This window comes from Osmia lignaria, chromosome 10 (assembly GCF_051020975.1).
Source record: "Osmia lignaria lignaria isolate PbOS001 chromosome 10, iyOsmLign1, whole genome shotgun sequence".
NCBI lineage: Eukaryota > Metazoa > Arthropoda > Insecta > Hymenoptera > Megachilidae > Osmia > Osmia lignaria.
Genome location: NC_135041.1, coordinates 8298868 through 8319930, shown reverse-complemented (window position 1 = coordinate 8319930; position 21063 = coordinate 8298868). Strand labels below are relative to the sequence as shown.

The following is a 21063-nucleotide window of genomic DNA, read 5'->3' as shown; positions in this document are numbered from 1 at the left end:
GAAAAGTGTTGGAGTAAAGCATAGTTAGAAAGGAAACAGCCGTGCATCAACGAGTAAAGAAAGAACAGATGGTTGCTCTCTAATAGAAATTAGATAAAGGCGAATGGAATGAACCGTAACCAAAATTGTGTTCGCCTGATAGAAAACAAAGAACCGAGTATGGTCGGTGTTAGCAGTAAAAGAAAGACGAAAAAACGTTCAAGGATGGAGGCAACGAGCGCGAGAGGGTTTTAAAAAAGAGGGAAGTTTCACGGTCGGAGGAGGGAGAGGGAAAGAAATGGAGCAATTGCCAGAGAGGAAGTCGACTGTGGGCCAAGGGGTGGCGACCGGAGAAATACGTATCCAGTTAGTTTTACACTGTGGCTCCAATTGATTCGAAATCGATTGTCGTTTGAACGATTCTCAATTGATCGATTACGGAGGGTGGGCCGCAAAGAGGACTGCAGCTACGGCACCCTCGCACAGGCACCCACACGCCGGGAATTCCCCTCCTCCCTCACGGGAGTTTAGTCTGCAGGAGGACTTATTCTAAAACAGGCACGAGTACAGTTTGCTCCGGCGAGCATGCACGCGAGTGTACGCGAGTATGCAGTAAACCAGCGGTAAGTTGGCTGATTTAGAAAGAACGTGGCTGTTCTACTAATTGTTTTACTAAACACGGAGGACCAATAAGGAGGGGGCGATCCAGCCCTCCCCTCAACGCCGGACATGACGGCTCCACCACCAAAACCTGTGGGGCCGTCGGGGCCGTTGGCAACAATGTTGCAAAACCAGAACTCACGCCCTCTCGTTTGTTATGCCATTAAGACCCTAGAATTTCCCGTTTCTGCAACATTGTTGCTATCTCTGAAGTCGCGATTTCTCGATTTAAAGGGCACATTGCACTTTGCTACTATCCTTGATACTATCCTTGATACTATAGGGGTGTAGGGGTGTACATATACGAGATGTAGAGGATGCACGGATGTAAGGGGTGCAGAGATTAAATTAATTATTCAGGAACGACACTTGTTTCTTAAAAATCATTTATTTACCAAAGCGTATGATGTGAATCAAGTTTATCGTATAATTATCTTAATAATTTTTCACTCTTGTGCTGATTTTGACTGATTTCTTTAAAAAAAAAAGTAGAATGAAAGGGAGCGCTCATACTTAGTACTGGATGGCCATGCCTGCTCTAAAGCCAACACTAATTGCATCCTGTTTTTTACGCTTGCTTGTTTCGACATGCCTTTACGGTCGCCCAATCGTACTTCCTTTTTCTCTCTCTTCGATGTTACCTTAATTTTTTTGCCGTCTTGCTCGAATTTCTTTCACGATTTTACGCTCCTCCGAGTATTCTTTTCCGTCTTTTTTCCCTTTTATTTTCTTTGCAATTTACGCTACTGCTTACGGGCGGTTTGAACGACCCTCTGCGATCGGGGAGTATTGATCCATCGATCTTTATGTACCGAGTTTATAATTTTATTTATTTTTATTTATTTTATACTAGTGTAATGACATATTGCATCTTGTTATACTACTAAGTAATCCACATGGTTTAATGAAATTTATTTATAATGTTATTACATGATACCTTAAAAGAAAAAGCATTAAGAAAGTCATTTGTCTCGACATCTCTTTTTTACACACATTTCTCTTTTTCTATTGTATACACATGGAAGTATTCTATATTAACCTGAAACAGAAATGTGTGTCATGATTTATGTTCAAATCAGTTTCCCAAGGGGTAGTCGTTATTTTCATTTCGCTTCGAATTCTTGTATTTATCAATCAAACGATTCAGTTTCATCTCTTAAATGTACCTAAAAGGCTAACTCATCGTTTCTTATCATTTTCTACTTCTAATCAGAACGTTCATTCTTATTTCTTCTCGTGACTGAACGTCCAGTTACGTTTTTGTTTACTTATGTCTTCGTCTTCTCGTGAAATGCATTACATTCTCGAATTAAATTGCTGTGTCTACCATCGTTTCGAGGATAGATGTTGAAATTTTTTTACTTAAATCATCGCAAAATTGTAAAAACCGGTATTTGGTTTGTTTCTCATTGTCACAAAAATTTCAAGAGTGAGCTTCTTTTCTTATTTCTAATTTAATTTCTTTTAAAAATAGTATAGGCAAAAAACAGGCATCCATTTTTAGTCTTAAATGTATCATTTTTACCGAGTTCCTGGAAAAATATGAAACCAATTCATTCGTTCGCAACAAAAATAGATAATCGATAAAACTACAATTTCCAATATCATCCTCTATCGAAATTACTATGAAACAGGAAATAATATCCAAGATAAAATATCTTAAGTGAAACGATTTTGGCAGTCCTCCTAGATAGAACCAGACTACACCACTAGCTTACGAGTAGTTTCCTGAAATTTCAGTTTAGATGTCACCGTTGCTTGTTTATTAGAGACAGTGCAACGTGAAGCCGCAAACCATCCTCATCATTAAACGCGTACAGGCTGACTGGTGCGATCCATGTTAATTAAATCAGTTGATGTACACGTCGTGGGGTTCAACGGTACGTATAAAAGTAAATCTTCTCGTATTCGCTGTCGACGAGTTGAAACTTTGTCACATTTAGAAATCTGCCATTATTTTATTCTTTGTTGACAACCTTGAAAATGTGCAGAGGGGGCAAACTGGGATATAAATTTATATCGAGAAAATTAATGACACGATGGGCCCGAATTTGAATTATATAGTCTCCAAATTCCTCATGGAACACCGTGAACTTTCCTCAACTCCTGATGGCTGGTTCATTTCTGATTTTCAACCCTGTAGCTCTTATGAACAAATTGCCACTGGTTAAATGAAATAATGGTCCTACTTTCGTTAGGCTAGAATTCTTTGCCATCCTATCTTGGTAATAATTATTTTATGCCAGCAACCAAACGGTACGAAATCGGATATAATTGAAGGAAGATAAGCTGACGGGTAAAGAAAAGATTTCCTAGAACCAGGAAACGTAGAGTTTCGTCGATAAACCAGGACGGTCTGGTATCCTTTATATTCTTTCACGGAGCCAGTCTAAATGAAGTGTTGAAGAGCTCTGCCAACACGAATGCGACCGGGTAAGAGTAACACGCGCTTTGAATCGCGAAACTACAAAGGGCCGCCGCTGGGCTAATTTGTCTGAATGAGCGAACGATGGACTTATGGGGGTACCACGGGGGTTGGACCTAATTCTGGATAAACACCCTTTCATTATTTCCGAGTCCCTCCGACTCCTACCATGCCGCCTTTCCCGCGCTTTTGTCCTTTGTTCTTCCCGCGTTGTCTTGCAAGACTGCTAGGTTAGGCTGCATTTGTCATCGAAAACCTTGTCCCGGGATTGTCTTTCCATGCTCGGAGGGTCATCGGTTTCTTAAGCGTCCTGTCTTTTTGTTCGCGCTTAATTGATTCGTCGCGAAATGGTTTTACGACACTTCAATTATCGAGGGAAAATACACGGGACTGCAAAGGTATTTCTCATCTATTTTAAATAAAATAGCTTTTTTAAAATTGAAACAGATGATTTGAATTTTGTTGAAAAGTTAGAAGAATTAATTTACTAAACGATGGGTTTTCGTCATTTCAAAACGTTGCAATTGATTGAGATAGCAAAAGAAATAGTGAAAGTCCTTTTTGTAAGAATTATTGTTAATTCTCTATTCAACTTTCTTCCATTTTCGAATGAGATACGAATACTAATATGTTTGAATTGGGATGATACATTTTATACCAATTTGTGTTAGCCAATAGAAATTCGTCCGAATAATTTCAGCGCATCTGTCTATTCTATAACTGAATGTTTTGATACTGTTTGTCGGTTCCATTTCACGTATAATTTTGTAGTCGATGAAACTAATTATTAAATGTATATAAGCAACCGCATGCATCGCGTATTATGTGCAAAACTATACAGCCATCTGCGATATCGTGCACGTGCAGTTTCCATTTCGACCGGATATCCCGAGATGTATTAATTAAACGGCACAAATGTGCTCTAATTCTATCGGTCCAAAACACTTGACAAAGCCGATAGAGCCGGGAACAAACGTTCTCTAGCGAATAGAATTCATTTGATATTTGTATGCTATTTTAAATTGTAGATATACATAGCTGTGATTCTAAATTTAATCCTTGGATACTGTCGGAGGATCAAATTTCATCCTGTCAAAATTAAAATTATAATTTATCGTTCTTCTATTTGAAAATTAATAGCAGTATATTTTCCTTCGACGGGAAGAATTGTTTATTAAGAAACGATGGTACGTGAATAGGAAACAGATTATTGGTTAAAGTTAGAAGAAATCATTTCTTTCGAACGCATCTCGTGCAAGTTAAAAAGATTGACTGCATATTTTCACGTCTAAATTCGGTGCAAAGTGAACTGTAGGACATTTAGCAGATAATATGAACGCGACAGCTGGAATAAAGTTACTTTATAGCATCATTTAGCAACAGCTGGCAGCAGTGACAATAGTATTACTCCTTGTGCATCTGAAATATGATGCACATTTGAGCTAACCTTGATAAAAAAGGAAAATTCAAGTTACGTTTAATATTTTAAACAAGCCTTTATATTTTCCGCTATGCACTGATAGTTGAGGAACTTTTAAAAGATCAATAAATACCGCAGGGCCTTCCTTTCAATGAGGTAAAATCCGTCGATCCATTAATCTCACGAATTAAAAGAAAATTAATTAACGTTGCTGCAGCTCGAATGGCTCGTAATGATAAATGATGAGCAAGTAAGGAGTTGCTTGAAAAGAGTTCAAAAGCTGAAGAATCAAAATTGTTGCATAAATGAATATCTTCTACAAAATATCCTCCCTTTTTCGTCTATAAATATGCATAAATGAAAAACATTCCAATTATAATTTGTGATTGCAATCATAAAAAGAAACGATTTTATATTATAATAAATTTTCAAAATTTTAAGGATTCCAAAAAATAAAAAAGCTCTGTTGAATTCACAAATTTGATTCGAATTCGACAAACACGTTGCATTAATTTACTTTTCTACATGTCCATTCGCACCCTTCGCAGTTTCACCGAGAAAAATAGTCGGTATCTGGCGAGATTCGTCAAGATTGACCGGCAGGGGTTGATTGGAATTCTGTTAGACACGAATCGACAGGTCGTTTAAAACGAACGCGAATCTATCTACCTCGATGGTAGTATCTCTCTTCGGTTCATCCCTTCTCGTCGAGACAGGTTAAATATTCAGTTCCGGCAGGTTAAAGATTCGAGGAGGGTTGCAGTTACCCCCGATGTCATCCGGCTCCGCGTTACGTTTCGTATAAAGGAACACGAAAATCCGTTCCTCGTGAATTACACCGACATCCTATCCCATTCGTTATCCAAGCCACCCCCGTTTCCCGGTAATTAACTATCAATTCGTTCGATCGGAACTCGAAGACCGGTTATGCTTTTAATTTGCTCCTGGTAAAATATTTTTAAATATCACCCGCTAAAAATTTCGGGATATCAACCACAAATTTTATTTTTATTATTGTTGAAAATAATACATAATAGCCAGCACAATTCTACTTCAACAATTTTCACCAATATAATACATTTCTCGATGATATTCCATTGATAAACATAAAAACGAGATTCTGTAAATATTCATGGAAATAATAATAATAAAAAAAAAAAAATACATACATATTTATCTCTGGAAATGGAAACGCATTCGTTATCGAAGTGGCTGCTCGGCGAATTCCATTAAAACGTCATACATCCAGCGGAAACAAACGATTATCGAATTAATCAATTAAACAAAAGTCATCGATATACATAACGACGTAATTGTCAATGATCTGTTGCAGAATATGCACTCCTGTTTTGATTTTTATTTATCTTTCGTTCTTTGTCCTACGTTTATGCAACCACTCCCAATTGGACAAGGTTCAACCGTTTCAATTTTTAATCTCCATTTGCGATAATTCCATTAACAGGCTAATTGCATTGGTACACGTAGAATCCTGGCTTTTTCGTTCTCACGGCGAATCATTTTCGGATTCATATTTAAAACGCACGGCAAGCTGGCACCGTTAAATAAAACAAATTCGCTCGGTGATCCGATTAAGTCTGAAATCATAATTGGTTTACAAAGCCGAAACGACCGAGGTACAGCCATTTGCGATTTTAAATAATACAATTGTGATAAGCGTTTCAAGCATTTGTTTCCAATTTAAATCGACGAGAGGTGCTGCGTTTATTAATTTCAAATACCAGATACTCGAGTTTAAATACACTTTGAGTATTAAGTACCGGATATTACTGAACACTCGAATTAATTAGAAAGTATGAGCAACGTTGAGACATTATAAGAAATAATAGATAAAATGTGGAATCATTTATGTATAATGGATTTTTTATGTAAAATTACTAAAAGTTTCATTGAAGAAGGGAAATAAAGTAAGGAGAGAGAAGAGCAGGTCCCTGAACAAGTCGAAAAATCACGATGATTTGTGCGTCGCATCTGCATTTTAATTACTCTGAATAATTCCCTGCATAATCTTAATCTCACGAACTTGCTGAAGTTACACTTAGTTCTTCGCTTCTCGATCTTCCTTGTTCACCCTCCATTCCGGATTCATGGCGGTCAATTTGACTAATCATGATTACCTCGGCGTTGTTATAATCACCGTACTGAAACACCGATGAATCTCGAATTTCGGCTCTGATTGTGATATTCGGCGCTATAATCACATCATGATCGTAGAAAGTGAGTGAAATTACTCATAGAATTGAATTTTAGAAACAAGAAGAATAAAAGTGATCAAAATTTAAAAAATAAAATCACAATCTCTGTATTAGAATAATAATTAAACTATTCAAATATTTATTGATGTTCAAATTCTCGCAGGTTGGATACGTTTCTTTTTTCTTTGTTTTTTTTTTTTTTTTTATTAACCAACCACATTTATCACAATCCTGAGGATGGATGAGTCTTGAGGGCACAACCCTAGCGGCGTCACGTTATTTTTTCCCTCGGCTGAATATTTGTCTCTATCCAAAGAATAAAGGGTTGGCGAGCGGATCGCGGCAGAAGGGTGTCGGTCGCTTATTAAAAAAAACCCCTTTGGTCTTAAACACAGCCCGCTTTGTCCCTTTCTCCTTCTTTTCGTGACAATGCGCAATCATTAAGGATCCCCTTTCCCGCACCGTAGAAAGAGGGAGCCAAGAAAACGATCAAATTGCAAATTCGCGACGTTTCCAAAGCTACTAAGTTAAACAAACTTGAATTATATTAAAGGGTTGCAATAAAAATATCAAAAATATTTATTAACAGATTTATCGTAGAGTTCTGTTTTTAAATAAACATAAAATTAATGTTACGTAGTACAGAAAAGAAAATGATAAATAAACCAACAAGAGAGAATTAAGTTTTTCGTAATAGTTATAGAAAACAGTGGCAATTTGAAAATTTGCCCATAATTTAGCCAGCCACGAGAAATTCGAACGCATTCAACGGGAACAGAGATCTCTGGCATGCTAATGCGTTTTTACACTCACCCTGGAAATAACAGTCCGATGGTAAATGGAATTTATGCTAATTGCGGTGATTTTAAGTTGCGATTTCTATAACTTTCCCGATTCATATATGCACGAATTATCATTAAGCCCTGTTTAATAGTTATTACAATGTATAACGATCATTAAACACCTGCCACGGATTTCAGTTCAATTTCGAGTTTGCAAGCTGCTAAATACCGAAATGTGAAATTGCAATTAGCTGTTAATGCGGTGGTTAAGGCTGTGTTGTTGCGGTGTAAGAAACATTATGGTGTTTGCATCACAGAGATAAAGAAAATTGAAATGGCGATTGGTTTATTAAATTACAGTGGCAATCATATAATTAACATGTCACTATAGAACGTGTTAATTATAGAACGATAGAACTGGGTCAATTATAACGTAGATCTACAAACTTTGGATACTCGAACCTTGATACTGGATACAATTTTTTAAATTGCAGAAACTAATTACTAACAGAATTTGAATACACATCCAGGGGTGTACGTTGAAGTTTGATTCCAGGGGAGCCAGCAAGGACACCAGGGGATAAGATTCTATGGGGAAGAGTTACACTCAAGTAGAGGACAGTAAGTGACGGTAGGTGTAGTCCTATATGAAGTAGGTATCTATTAAGGAACGTAGCTGAGGAGGGAAGAGGGATGCTATTTGGTCTAAAACTTGTACCTACCTAGTCGGCAGAACTTTGTGTGAAATGCGCCTCGAGCATATCCTGCCGTACATCCTCCTTCAGCCTGTCTTCCATATTAACGCTCGTTCCACCCTTCGTTGTGTCTTCTGCACAGATCTTCGGCTTGAGTGAAGAGAGAAATCAGTAAAGATACCTATAGTGATTTCCATTTATACTATCAATCAACAATTTTGCAAGATACATCATCCAATTGACACAATTGATCTTTATTTTCAAACAGGTGACATTTCTTCAATTTAATTTGTTTTTACAAATGTAAGTTAATTTTTAATATATACAGATTACGAAATTTTTAGAAAATAAAATACACCACTTGTCATCCTGACGTTGCTGAAGCTTCGTTCCGTACACGTCATCACGATGTACCAGAGGTACGCTTTAATTCGATTAAGAAACCGGAAATTCCGAGTGTATTTGGTATGCGGTCCGCGGAGGACGGTCGGTTGGACGACAGCCTAATTCACGGAGACCGAATAGAGCCGGGCAATAGTAGGAGAAGATCGGTTCGAACGAGTGATGTTTGTCGAAATCAAGCAATCAGCCTTAGTCAGGTCGAACAGGAGATTATTTCTGGCAACTGTTCGAAAAAATTAAACCTCTCATCTTTCTTCTTTTGGTCGTCGAACGATGTAGGTACACTATCATCTATAAGTATTATAATAAAGTTTAATTCAAACATATGTATTTTTATTTCAATTAAAACTAAATGTATACGGTTCCATTAAAAAACTGGAATAAATGGCAACAATTCAGCTATAAAAATGAATTATTTTTGAAATTTTTAATTCAACCAGTAGAGTTTTGATTTTATTCATAAGTGAGAAGAATTTTATATTTTTCTGATGATCCGAAGATGTTCAAATACTTATATTACATGAAGGGTAGCTCACGCACTCCATCCCATTGTCCTGTAACTCTGTAACTGGGACTAGAAGACCAAGGGAGAGTTTACGAGCCGCTTTGCTCGACCGAGTTACCCAACAGTTTGTGTGGCTGATAGAATAATGGTCCATTTGGGATGGACGTGCTGTTGCAGTGTCCTCCTGAACGCCATAGTTCACCCCCTACGTATTTACATGTTTTGAACGATTAATATTTATGCCTTTACTACGTTCCTCCCTCTGCATACTCCACCTCCAATTCTAGTGTTGTCTTTTTTCAAAAACTATCAAATAAATTGCCCTGTCAGTGAAGACTTTTATATGTATATTGCAAAAATAATTTTCATAAATTAAAATTTAAGAAAAATATAAGAATGAAGTTTTATTTAAAGTAAAAATGAAAGCCTAAAATTAAATTTAAATTTAAAATTGAATACAATTTTCTTTACTCGTATCATCACCGCGTTATAACGTTAGATAACACCGTGGTGAGGAAATAGAAGATGGAAAAATACACTTTGTAGTTTGTAGCCGAGAAACAGCTGGTAAAGGACACTTTACGACGTCGTGTAGCACGTAACGTTGTTTCCGGCCAAACTAAATGCTTCAGGTGAACGAAGTTACCGAGTGTCACGTCATTATGTCATTACACCGTACCCGGTACGTGAATTCTCGTGTGAACCTGAGGCAACGTTGAACACATTCTCCAATTCATCGGGAAATAACAAAAAGTAAGTTGATTACAAATAATTTGATAAACTGATGTTAATATTATAGACTAAGGTGTAAAACAGTTTAATTTAGAAACTTTTAAAGCATACCTTACATCTTAAAATTAGGCACATCAAATTATAATTTTTTACTAAGTGCTAAAGCATATTTTACGTTTCCTTATTATTTCATAATTAATCTCATAATTAATTGAAATTTATATTTATTCTTCAAACAATATTCTAAGGGATGAATAATCCCTGAACAACTTTTATCTTACTATTGTTCTATAGACTGTTTTAATATCCTCGCTGTACATACGGACTAACCATAGGTTGGGAAATGTTACTTTTCGTTTATGACTTCGAGGTGAATGGGCTTATGAGTTTACGGCTTGCTATAAACGCTTCCGCGAATGTTTCATTACTTTTGCTGGAAAAATATTGGCTGACTGCTTTCCAGCTCTTTTATGTATAAAATTCTGTGAATACAGTAATGATCGCATCAAAAATGATTTTTTCGTTAGAAAATGCAAATTTCTGTAAAACTCATAATTGTAAAAATTATTATATGGTATCCCTGCATTCCTTACATCCCAGTATCCCATATATTCCCATGTATTCCTCCATTAATTATACCACCGCATCCCTTTCATCGCTATATCTGTTACATCCCCGCAATCCTTATTTCCCTGCATCGCATATCCCCGCATCCCTCACATGCCTGTATTCCTTACATTTTCTGCATCCCTTATATCTCTGCGTTCCTTACATCCTTGTGTCACTTATATTCCTGCACTCCATACATCCCTGGCATGCTGATGCACCCATCAGAGAGTGAAAAATCGTGATGGATTTAGTTCCTTCTTTTACCGCCAGAGGGCACTGATTCGAGGTCGGAATTTTAGTTCAAATTTTTGCCGCTAGAGGGCCAAAATTTCAGCAAAGTTTAGTTCCTTTTTCTGAAACCAGATGGCGCTGATTCGACATGGAAAATTCAGTTCACATTTTCGCCGCCAGAGGGCCAAAATTTCAGCAACATTTAGTTCCTTTTTTTACCGCCAGAGGGCGTTGATTCGAGGTCGGAATTTTAGTTCAAATTTTTGCCGTTGGAGGGCCAAAATTTCAGCAAAGTTTAGTTCCTTTTTCTGAAACCAGATGGCGCTGATTCGACATGGAAAATTCAGTTCACATTTTCGCCGCCAGAGGGCCAAAATTTCAGCAACATTTAGTTCCTTTTTTTACCGCCAGAGGGCGTTGATTCGAGGTCGGAATTTTAGTTCAAATTTTTGCCGCCAGAGGGCCAAAATTTCAGCAAAGTTTAGTTCCTTTTTCTGAAACCAGATGGCGCTGATTCGACATCGAAAATTTAGTTCACATTTTTGCCGCTAGAGGGCGCTGTTTTTCGGGAAAAATTTAGTTGGAATTAAATTTGTACACTTACCTTTGCTTACCTTTACTCGGACCAGTTTTTGTAATATAATGTTGTATTTGTAATATAGTTATTATAAGGGTTGCAGGGATATGAGGGTTGCAGAGATGTGAGGGCTGCAGAAATGTAAAGGATGCAGGGATGTACGTGATTTGAAGCGGGGCCGCAGGGGGTCAGGGCTGGGGCCCCGATCTCCACTGCACGCGGCCCGAGGAGTGCCGGCATCGGGCGTGGCCCCCGATGTCGGTGGAGTTTGGCACTGGTTACCACAAATATCAGACCCTCCCCCGAGATAGGGACGTCAGTGTGCCAGGGTTGGGAGGGTCCCGGTGTGTTCGTCAGAGGTTCCGGGAGCTCCCTATAGTCCCAGTGCAGGCCACCGTGGTGGTTTTAGTGGGTAAAAATCCCACACTACCTCCGGCCCCTCCCCAGGGGGGCTGGAGGTGTCTTTCTGAAGATTTCCACCACGTAAAAATAAAAAAAAATAAAAAAATAAAGAGGAATGTATGGAATGTAGAGGTGTAAATGATGCTCGGATGTAAGGGATGCAGGCCCATAAAGTCAAAAATATAATATATAACTAGGAAGGGTGAGCCGAAGCCCACGAACGGATATAAAATAATAAATGAAAGGAAAAGGTTGGTAAAATAATAAATAAAAGAATGGTGAGTGAAAGCACACAGAAAGATAAGATTAAATGTTTAACAGGTGGGTCCGTACTCCTTGGCGGTCGCTGTAGGACTGACAGGGTTTCAATTCGCTCTAGGTCGAACGGTTGCCTATGGTGCCGCAGCCAACGAATCAGTTGGCTATATCAGTTGGCTCTTGTTGCTATAATATGGTAAGGCTGAGCTAGAGACAGTATCCGATAATGAGTAATAGTCTTTGATATCAAAGCAATTTGCTATTACCATCGACGTGCGAAGTATTTCACATTTTTATACTAGGATAGAGCAAATGGCGTTCGTTCTCAAGGCACAAATTCAAACGCCCTTGAAAATGAAGGCATATCTAGTCTTATTGGATCTGTAGTCACTGCTCTCGTGTCGAATGTATGCAATGTCAAGGTGAGAAAACTTCTCGCCCCAAAGAGCTTCTCGAGTGGAGAGTGAAAGGACAAGTGGTGAATGCTTTCATATGATCCGTAACATTTCAATGCAAACAGAATGAGCACTCGAAAGAGAAGTAATTTGCGTAAACAAGTTGACGAACACTTGCAAGCATGAGAAGTTAAGGGTGGCAATAAATATTTATATAATGTTTTCCATTGCAATATAATGTCAACAATATTTGCAGTTTTCCTATCCTTAATATTTATTAATTTTCATATTACATTAAATTTGAAGAATTTAATTTCATTAATGATCCACAGTATCCAATAATTTCCATATTTTTAAAATACTTTTTATCTGTTTCTAATATTCCAAATAATACATTACAAAATGCATTTGTTACAAAAATTGAAACGATTGCATCGCTCAACCTACGCATCCCCTATTTCCATTTGAAAATGTAATTAACTTACATCGTTAACCGAGAACCATAAAACGATACGTTATTTGAAATTCATGGACGGAAAGCGTACGTATCTGCATGGACGGCGTCGTAAAGCAGAAAGTGTTACGGAAGGGAGATTTTCATATTGAAAAAGAGCCGGGGTAAGATAGAATCCAAGAGGCGAGCATCGTTCTTATACGATCCACTGGCCGTAAATACTTCAGCACTGACGCACGCAATATTAGAGGTGTGCAACAGCTATACGATACCAGCATCATCCAGACACTCGACAACCAACCTACCACGACCATCCTCGCCCATCTGTACAGCCTGTTGAAAAAATAACGACCCCGTCCTATACAGTTAATTTTCCATCACCACATTCCTAAGTACATTTATCAAACAAAAATCTTACAGTAATCAATCAATCAATTAGAACCCGGAAATTAAATTTCAAAGCCTCCTTTTATTGTTCTCGTTAAGAATATACAAAACGCTTTATAAGGTTGTTGCATATTAAAATTGAAATATCATTTTATTTCTTCAGGTTAATTAATTTTTACGACTGTGAACCATAACCATTATCTTTTTAACGCCCTGTACGTACTTACCGAGAGATTTATGTTGTTCAGTATCGCGAAGGAAAAGCGCGAACGTTTACGATTCCGAACGGGAAATCATTTTACTGGTGCATCGATTTCCTCTCTCGCCGTTTGGACTTTTAACGATTCATTTGCAACACGCGGCCAGAACCATCCCCGTCCACGGAGGGTGGCGAACAGCCACATTGGGTGACCGTTTGCGAGCTGTAGAATACGAGCATGGCCTAGGTTATTAGAGGATACGGCTACGGTTTTTACTTCTTCTCCCTTGATTCCTCGTGCTTGACTTCCGTGACCCGCTATGCAGAACGGAATCGTGCACGGAGATTTACGGACTCGAATAGGGACAGACTGGCAGAGATTACTTTGCTTTTTTAGACGGCCACTTTCGAGGTGAATTATTGTTCTTCCCGTCGTAGCGATTGCGTTTTAAATTCCTTGGCCGTTTCGAACGACGTACGATCGAAAAGTTCCAGCTGCCCGGGCTCGATCGTGCCCAGGTGATCTCGGTTTTTACGAGGAACAAGCTTCTTTTTCTTTTTCGAAACTTGCGAATAGTCGATAGCTCGACAGAGTCGCTTTATTGTTCGCGATAAACAGCGGGAAGAGGCTCGTAGAAATTCCAGCACCCATTAATTCGATGACTACACCCGCAACGCGATACGATTATTGCTGTACAATCATCAAAATTTGAGCGCGACGATTAATTCGTCCCTTCTGTAACGGTAACCAGCGACGAAGCGGAATCCAAGAATCGGTCACAAATTTACGAGTACGTGTGAGTGAATTTCCACCACGTTTCCAGCTCGTTCCCTGAAACGTACAATTTATCATTCGACGTAACCGTAACGCGCGTAATCATCGCGATACACACGTGAAATTACAGGGGAATCCTGGTCGCGTGAAACGGGAGATCGTTTCACTTTTTCCGTAAGGGAACGCGAGGGGGTCGTAGTGTACCCTTATCGTTCGCTTCATTAATCCGTACTAACGATTTAGTTCGCATCCTCCGAACGTCAAGAGACGCTCATTGGTCCCTCCCCCTACTCCAGCCGATGTTTTTAATTATTCATTCGTTAGCGTGTATCGAAAGCCGGCAGAGAGAAATAAATGACGGACAAATAATGCGACATTTATACCCTGGTCCGTCTACGGGATAAAGAGAGAACTTTATCCTGTCGTTCGATCCTGTTTTTCACGGCTTATGAGCCCCGGTGCTCGACCGTACGCAGTCACCACAGTTAAAACGACAAATCGTATTTACCCTTGTACATGGCAAACATCAGCACCACGGTAAATATCCATTAATTGAAACGCGCCGAGTAAACAGCTACGCGAATTGATCCTACTACGACGAACAATATATTAATATCGGCTCTTCACGACCAGGCCCAAAGTCTGGGCTTCTTCTTAATATTGCTAGGTGGTTGCAATAAGGGGTTGTGTTAGAAATGTCAATAGATTTTTTTGGGGAAGGTGGTAATAGAAAGGAAGAAGAAAATCCTTCATTTCCTATAATACTTGAGTTACCACGTATTAAGTGCATAACGTTTGAATTTTCATAGAAACTCGTTTTATTAGAAATTCTTTGATAAACGATCGTCTCAAGCAATTACAACCCTCAAATCCCCCCTATTTTATGAAATTTATGGAAATCTATTGAAATGATTTAAACGCTTTAAAGCATATTGTGGTATTCCGGTCACCGGCGCACTTTTGCATCGCATGTAAGAAAGCATTGTGCTTAATTCCTGTTTAAAGAGGGAAACGCAGTTCGCTGATGTGTCATTAAAATGCGAACTGTTTTAACTAGTATGTGGGTCAGCTCGTAAAATTAGAAAGAATAAAAATCTTGATGCTACTGTGCTTTGAATAATAACAGTAAATTATTTACGAAATATGGGAATTTAGAAACTAAAAAGGATATACTTATATAAATTTTCATTCGAATGAAAACTCAAAAAGTCCACTAATAATGTAAGAAACAAAACTACTTACAATTACAATCAGAAATTATTAAAGAAATTCATTTTTTTTTCTATTTTATCCTGTGTCTGACTATACATGGATATTTCTACTGTGACAATTAACAAGTTAAATACATTGTTTCTTGAGTAATAATAAAAATATTATTTGAACGATGACCACGTCTGTCCTCAATGATCCATATTATCGCGTTCCGGGTCAGACATGGCCGTTTCTACTGTTTACGGGTAAATTCACGATCCGTGTAACGGAAAGCTCACGAACTATGAATTACAATATCCACACGTCGATCAAACTATCCGAGGGAAAATCGTGGTTCGTTTCACGAGTCATTTGTTCGAGTACGAGCGCTTTGTACACCGCAGAATTCGCATAATGCGCTTGGCAGGATGTCGTTTAGGCGAATGGCTCTATTTACCCATCTGCCGTGACAGAGGCACATGGGGCCATCATCGTCTCGTTGAAAAAGAAAAACCAGAGAAAACCCTGTGTCTCGCGGAGTAAGAAGAAAAAAAAAAGAAGAAGCATTCACGGCGAGGTAGTTAACTTGATTAATCGCATATTTATGTATCAGCACACTTAACCGACCCGCGAGCTTTCTTCTTAAGCCCCGATTCTGCTTCTCTCTAAGACATTGGTTCTCAACCAGAGGTAAATTTTAGATTCATATGAAGTGATATAAGAATCAATTTGGTCATACTAATTTTCTTCCATTAAATTTCCATTTAGTAGAAACTTTTTATTTAGCACCTGAAATAAATTAGTTCATAAAAAAGCAATTTTTGGTAAATTTCCAAAAGAAAAATGAAACTTGTATAAAATACACGCCTTATTATCGAATTTTAATTTACATGATTAAATCTGGTATTTGCCATAGTAGTACTGCTTAAGGATTTCTTTGATTTTTGAAAAGTAATATAAAAAGTAATTTTAATTCATAAAAGTAATTAACTAAGGAAAATGAAATGGCATTTTGATATTTGATGAAAAGGGTGCATAGCTAAAAAAAAAAGATTGAGGATCACTGCTCTAAGAGAAGGCTCTAAGGTTCAGGCCCCTGTGCACTACTTCAAGGCGTAGAGCTCCTCAGCCTCGTCTTAACGTTGAAATAATGCAGGCGAAATAAGGTCGGCTAAAATGTTTAGAGAACTAAGCGCAGAACCGAGCCTTAAATCACCGTCTCTTCCTCTCTTGCTCTTCTTTCCTCCTTTTTCATCTCATTCTTTTCCTTTTCCCTCTTTCTGTTTCCGTTTCTCCCGCTATCTCTCTCGTATCCGCCTCATACCACTTTGGCTTCCCTCGCGACGAAAGCTTTGAAGTTTAAAAAGCTCGAGCGTGGTCCACCCCCCCGTGAGGTATTAGCGGCTGGATACGAAAATTAATTAAGGTCCTTTCGAGGGGGGTAGTAGACACAGGACTTTTTCGTCATCGTCGACCGCAACGCGACACGCTCTCTGATCGTTGCTTGCAATTTGCGTTGGTGAATGTTTTGCAACGGAATTGGAAAATTAATGTGGTTTGCATTTTGCGACATTGACGATAAAAAATTATTTCAAATGAAAAAATAATTTTAATTTTGTAGTAATTATATTTTACCACCTGTATAGTTTCTTTGTTAACGAGCTTACACACTATCATACTGTCCGCGTGTGATTAAGATAGCTAATTTAAATGCATTGATACGTATAAAAAAAAAGTGGTGCTCATGAAAGACTAAAATAAATCTACAATTTACTTGTAAATCATCGTTGAATATGAAACACTGTATTTGAATATTTCTTACCCAACATCATCTGGCCAACAAATTGCGTTTCGTAATCACAGACGCTTGGATATCGATTTCGAGCTCTGTTGTTTCAGTTTTATGCATTCAAAATTTATGACATAAAGTTACGTTATGATAGAAAACAGTTCATTTTCATTGATTCTATGAATGAATAGAAAGTTAGTTGTTTAAAATAGATTAAATGATTTCACGATTTCACCTTTTTGTAGATAGAATTCTGGTGTACAATTTTGAACATGTCCATTTCTTTTGAGACGACCAGCACATCGTGCCAGGATATCTACGATATTTAAAAGTAATTCGGAAAATTCAGCCGACCCTTCGACAGCCGAGGAATTTGTTGTCGCTTTCAATAACACTGGTCCGCGCGCAAAATGGAACAGCTTATAAATCCTGCAGGTGCGACAAAACAGTTTCCAGCGACGAAACGTAAAGGGTGAGAGAAGGATAAAGGGTCGAAGGATACCGCGTGGAATCCTAAACGATTCGTTTGCCATCCGTACTCCTCTTCACCCTCCTTCTTCTTCGTCTGTTCTAGAATCCACGCTAAGCGACGCGTGCCGAGCTGCAATCTAGTAGCTTCGTCTTTCTACTTCTACTCATGGAATCCCTTTTCCCCCTTTGGATATCCTCCAAAGCTCCAAAAGGCACGATGATTCCGTTCGTCTTGAAACGGCCTTCCTAATCTTCTCTGGAATCTCCTTTCGGGACACAACCGCTTCTCTCCTCTTTCCTCTTCGAACACGGCAAACTCTGAAAACGCTTCAACATTCGAAACTTCACCTCTGGAATCTCCGTTCGCGCTTCGTTTTCCGAATATTAGACGATCCTCCGAGCAGCCTTTTCAGATTTTACTGCCGTCTAATTTTAGTGAAAGCTTCCACGATTACATCGACAGGTTCGAAAGGGAACAACAGATATCGGGTCGAGAAGAAGAAACGAGAGTTTGATTGTTCAAATGTTTCGATAATTTTCTTGAATACCGATGCTTCTAAAAGAGTTTGACGACGCTCCTTTAAAGGGAAATTTGAGTTTTTTCTTCGAGCATGTGATTGGAAAATAGAATAATGTGAAGTGAAAGAAATTGCTGTAATTTATTTATTTAAATGGGATGGCTTTTTAAAATTTAGCCGTTTAGAAAATGTTTGAAATAAATTCGGTATACTGCAATTATACTTAATTTATATTATGATACATTTTGTGAAAAGATTTATCAATAAAATTGATCTACCGATTTACTGATACCGCATACAATTCATAATATCAAGATCAGACGAGTTTGTTCTTGAAATGAACGATAAACGGTTAATTGGAAATTACATTGAAACAAATTATTCAAGTCGTAACATTTTCGTGGGTCCCCGATGGCTAATAACCGGATAATGGAACGAGCTGCCTTCGTCTCAGTTGGTTTCAGACGGGGGTGGACGAAAGAGAGATGGAAGATAGGTCAAAGTAGGGGTGAACAGCCCTGAAGAAGGAGAACCCGAGAGAAGTGTGAAGTTATTCCGGCGAAGGGCAATTGATAAAAGGGAATGAAATGATTGGGACACGAATTCATGGCCAGAAATGCTGAAAAATTATTTTCTGTCCCATGGGAGGAATACTCGGAATTAATTTGACACCATTGGTTTATTTGAATAATGACACGAGTGAGAAAATTTCTAAATCTTTTCTAACAGAAAATAATTATAATCACAAATTGCAATTTATTCTTGCTTCGCAATCTGAATGATAGTCTTTGAATATTCCGAGTCTCTAATGAGATATTGTTTACTTATTATTTTAAAAATGGGTTAAAACAGTCCTATTTTAATTAACATTAATTTTTCACTTACGTCAGTAATTTATAATGCAGTGGCCTGTTATGTCAAATTTTGGGTAGAACCAGGCCTACCCTGGTTCCTACCTAATTACGCCAATGGATATCGAACTTTGGGGCTCGAATAGTTGACTTCATTTTCATTCAGGTCATTCCACGCCAGCAGGAATTTCGAACCATTAAGCACTCGCTATCTTTCGACGGGTGTTGGGTGTGCGTAAGGGCGAGCCTATAACCGCGAAGTACTCGGTACTTAGAGGTGCAGGCAGTCACCCTAGGCCGCCCATTTTAAACGAGGCTTCCTTCTCACGAGCCGAAGCTCGAGTCACCCCCTCTCTCCTTGTGTCAGAATTATTCCGTATAATTATATTCGTTTCGGAACGACACCCTCGGGGCTCGAAATTGAAATTGAGCTTTCTTGGCACCGCGAGAAGGAGAAGTCTCGACGAAGACGAACGCGGGATAAGCGTGTGACGGGGGTAGAAGGGGGAGGTTTGGTATCTACGAACAGGCTGGCTACGGTTTTCCGTAGCCGCGAGCTAAGGTTCCGTTCTCTGCCCTTAGCTCCTGTTTTTCCGCTTGCCCTACCCCCAAATCCGCACGTCTTAATCTTCCCTGGAATTTCAGGCTGTTCCCTCCGGCTATGCAAAGGACTCCAGCGTAGGGGCGGACACCGTTCGTTATGCTGTTCCAACGAGAGAGACGTCTATATTACCAGTTTGCCTTCCCGGAGCCCTGTCAATCAGTCGGTTATGCTTTCTTTAGATTTTCAACCCCTCGTTGACGTGCACGACATCGTAACGCGGATACTGATTTCATTTCCGTCGAACAATTCTCGTTTTCATGGCGAGTGAATTGGTTCGAATGGTACTGTAGAATGGGGTTTATAAGATGCGTTTTATTCTGCCTGATCATTTTAAAAATGATGTCATTCTTATTAAATGACTCGAGAAAAATATTGCAACTTCTAGAAATTATAAATTTTATATTATTAATAAAATTCCACACTCAATGATTTTCTTTTTGTTTAAATTACTTTTACTATTTACTAATTACTAATTATTAATTACTATTATAATTTACTAATTTTATTACTTTTGCTATTACCTTTTTCTAATTGTAAAGAAGAGTCATTGTTCTATTAGTTTGTTATATAAGTTAGAAAAATTTACTTGATAGTTTTTTTGAAAGGTTAAGTATTCGGAAAAACAAGTTTCGTTTATTCGCTTCCAACGTAAACGATCAGCCAAGTATTTATCCAGTATTTCAGGGAAACTGCTGGATAGAGGAAGGCAACGTATACGCCATCCTCAAACGCTTTGTAAACTTTCCTTGGCTGACGTTCTTCCTTCCCTTTGGCTATTCGTTTCCTTTGTTCGACCGGCGGAAAAACGCGTTTAAACTTACAATTATTTAAGACAGTTCACGGTTTCATGCTACAAAACAAGATTAGCGGAGGGCACGGTATGTTATGAGGGAAACTAACGACCGTTGCTGTTAGCTCTTTTTTTTTTACCTCGACGCGGTTTATCGTTGCACTTTGTAATAGTGCGGTTACGAGAAACGTAACTTAATTCGCACGGTAACCTTTGTGTGAAACAACCAGCAAGATGTATCTTCTGATGTAATTTTGCTAAATGAGTTTCTTTCTTCCAACACTTTCCTTATAGTTTTGTTTGAGCGAAGTATGTATCTAATTATGATTATATAACTAGCTATTATCCAAGAAGGATAATTTAATTAATTCTAATATGTAAAAGACGTTTGAGAAATTAGGTTTATTAAAATACACCGTCGTCGTACCTCGGTCTGCGAGGGAATGAATCCCAAACTCCAAACGCCTCGCCTCTCACGCAAAACCACCAGCGATAGTCATTTGTTTAACGGTCATATTTGTTCCAAATATACCATCGTTTTATATTAAATTTTTGTTTCATTCATATACTACATTTTTTCTGCCAATCATAAATTCGCTGATGAGTTTTCGCAAGCGAATTCGATGCTGGTTTTTATTCGACCAGCAATTGGGCCGTTTCAAATGCGGTTTCGCGTTGATCAGCAGAAATTAGCATAGCTAATTTATGTCCGCGTATAAATAACATGTTTATCGTTATAATTTATGCGT

At 38.3% G+C, this 21063-nt stretch overlaps 1 long non-coding RNA gene across 3 annotated transcripts in view; it reads right to left on the bottom strand.

Annotated features, from left to right (window-relative positions):
• Window positions 1-8709: 8709 nt before the first annotated feature.
• The window catches only part of LOC143305716 (uncharacterized), a 165547-nt gene continuing 153193 nt past the window's right edge, over window positions 8710-21063 (bottom strand). For 2 of the 3 annotated variants that reach the window (XR_013062829.1, XR_013062832.1), the window contains exons 4-5: window positions 9117-9286; window positions 8710-8867 (exon numbers count right to left, since the gene is read on the bottom strand). This is a non-coding gene — a long non-coding RNA (uncharacterized LOC143305716). The remainder of the gene's footprint in view (window positions 8868-9116; window positions 9287-21063) is intronic. The other variant, XR_013062830.1, reaches the window with a different exon arrangement.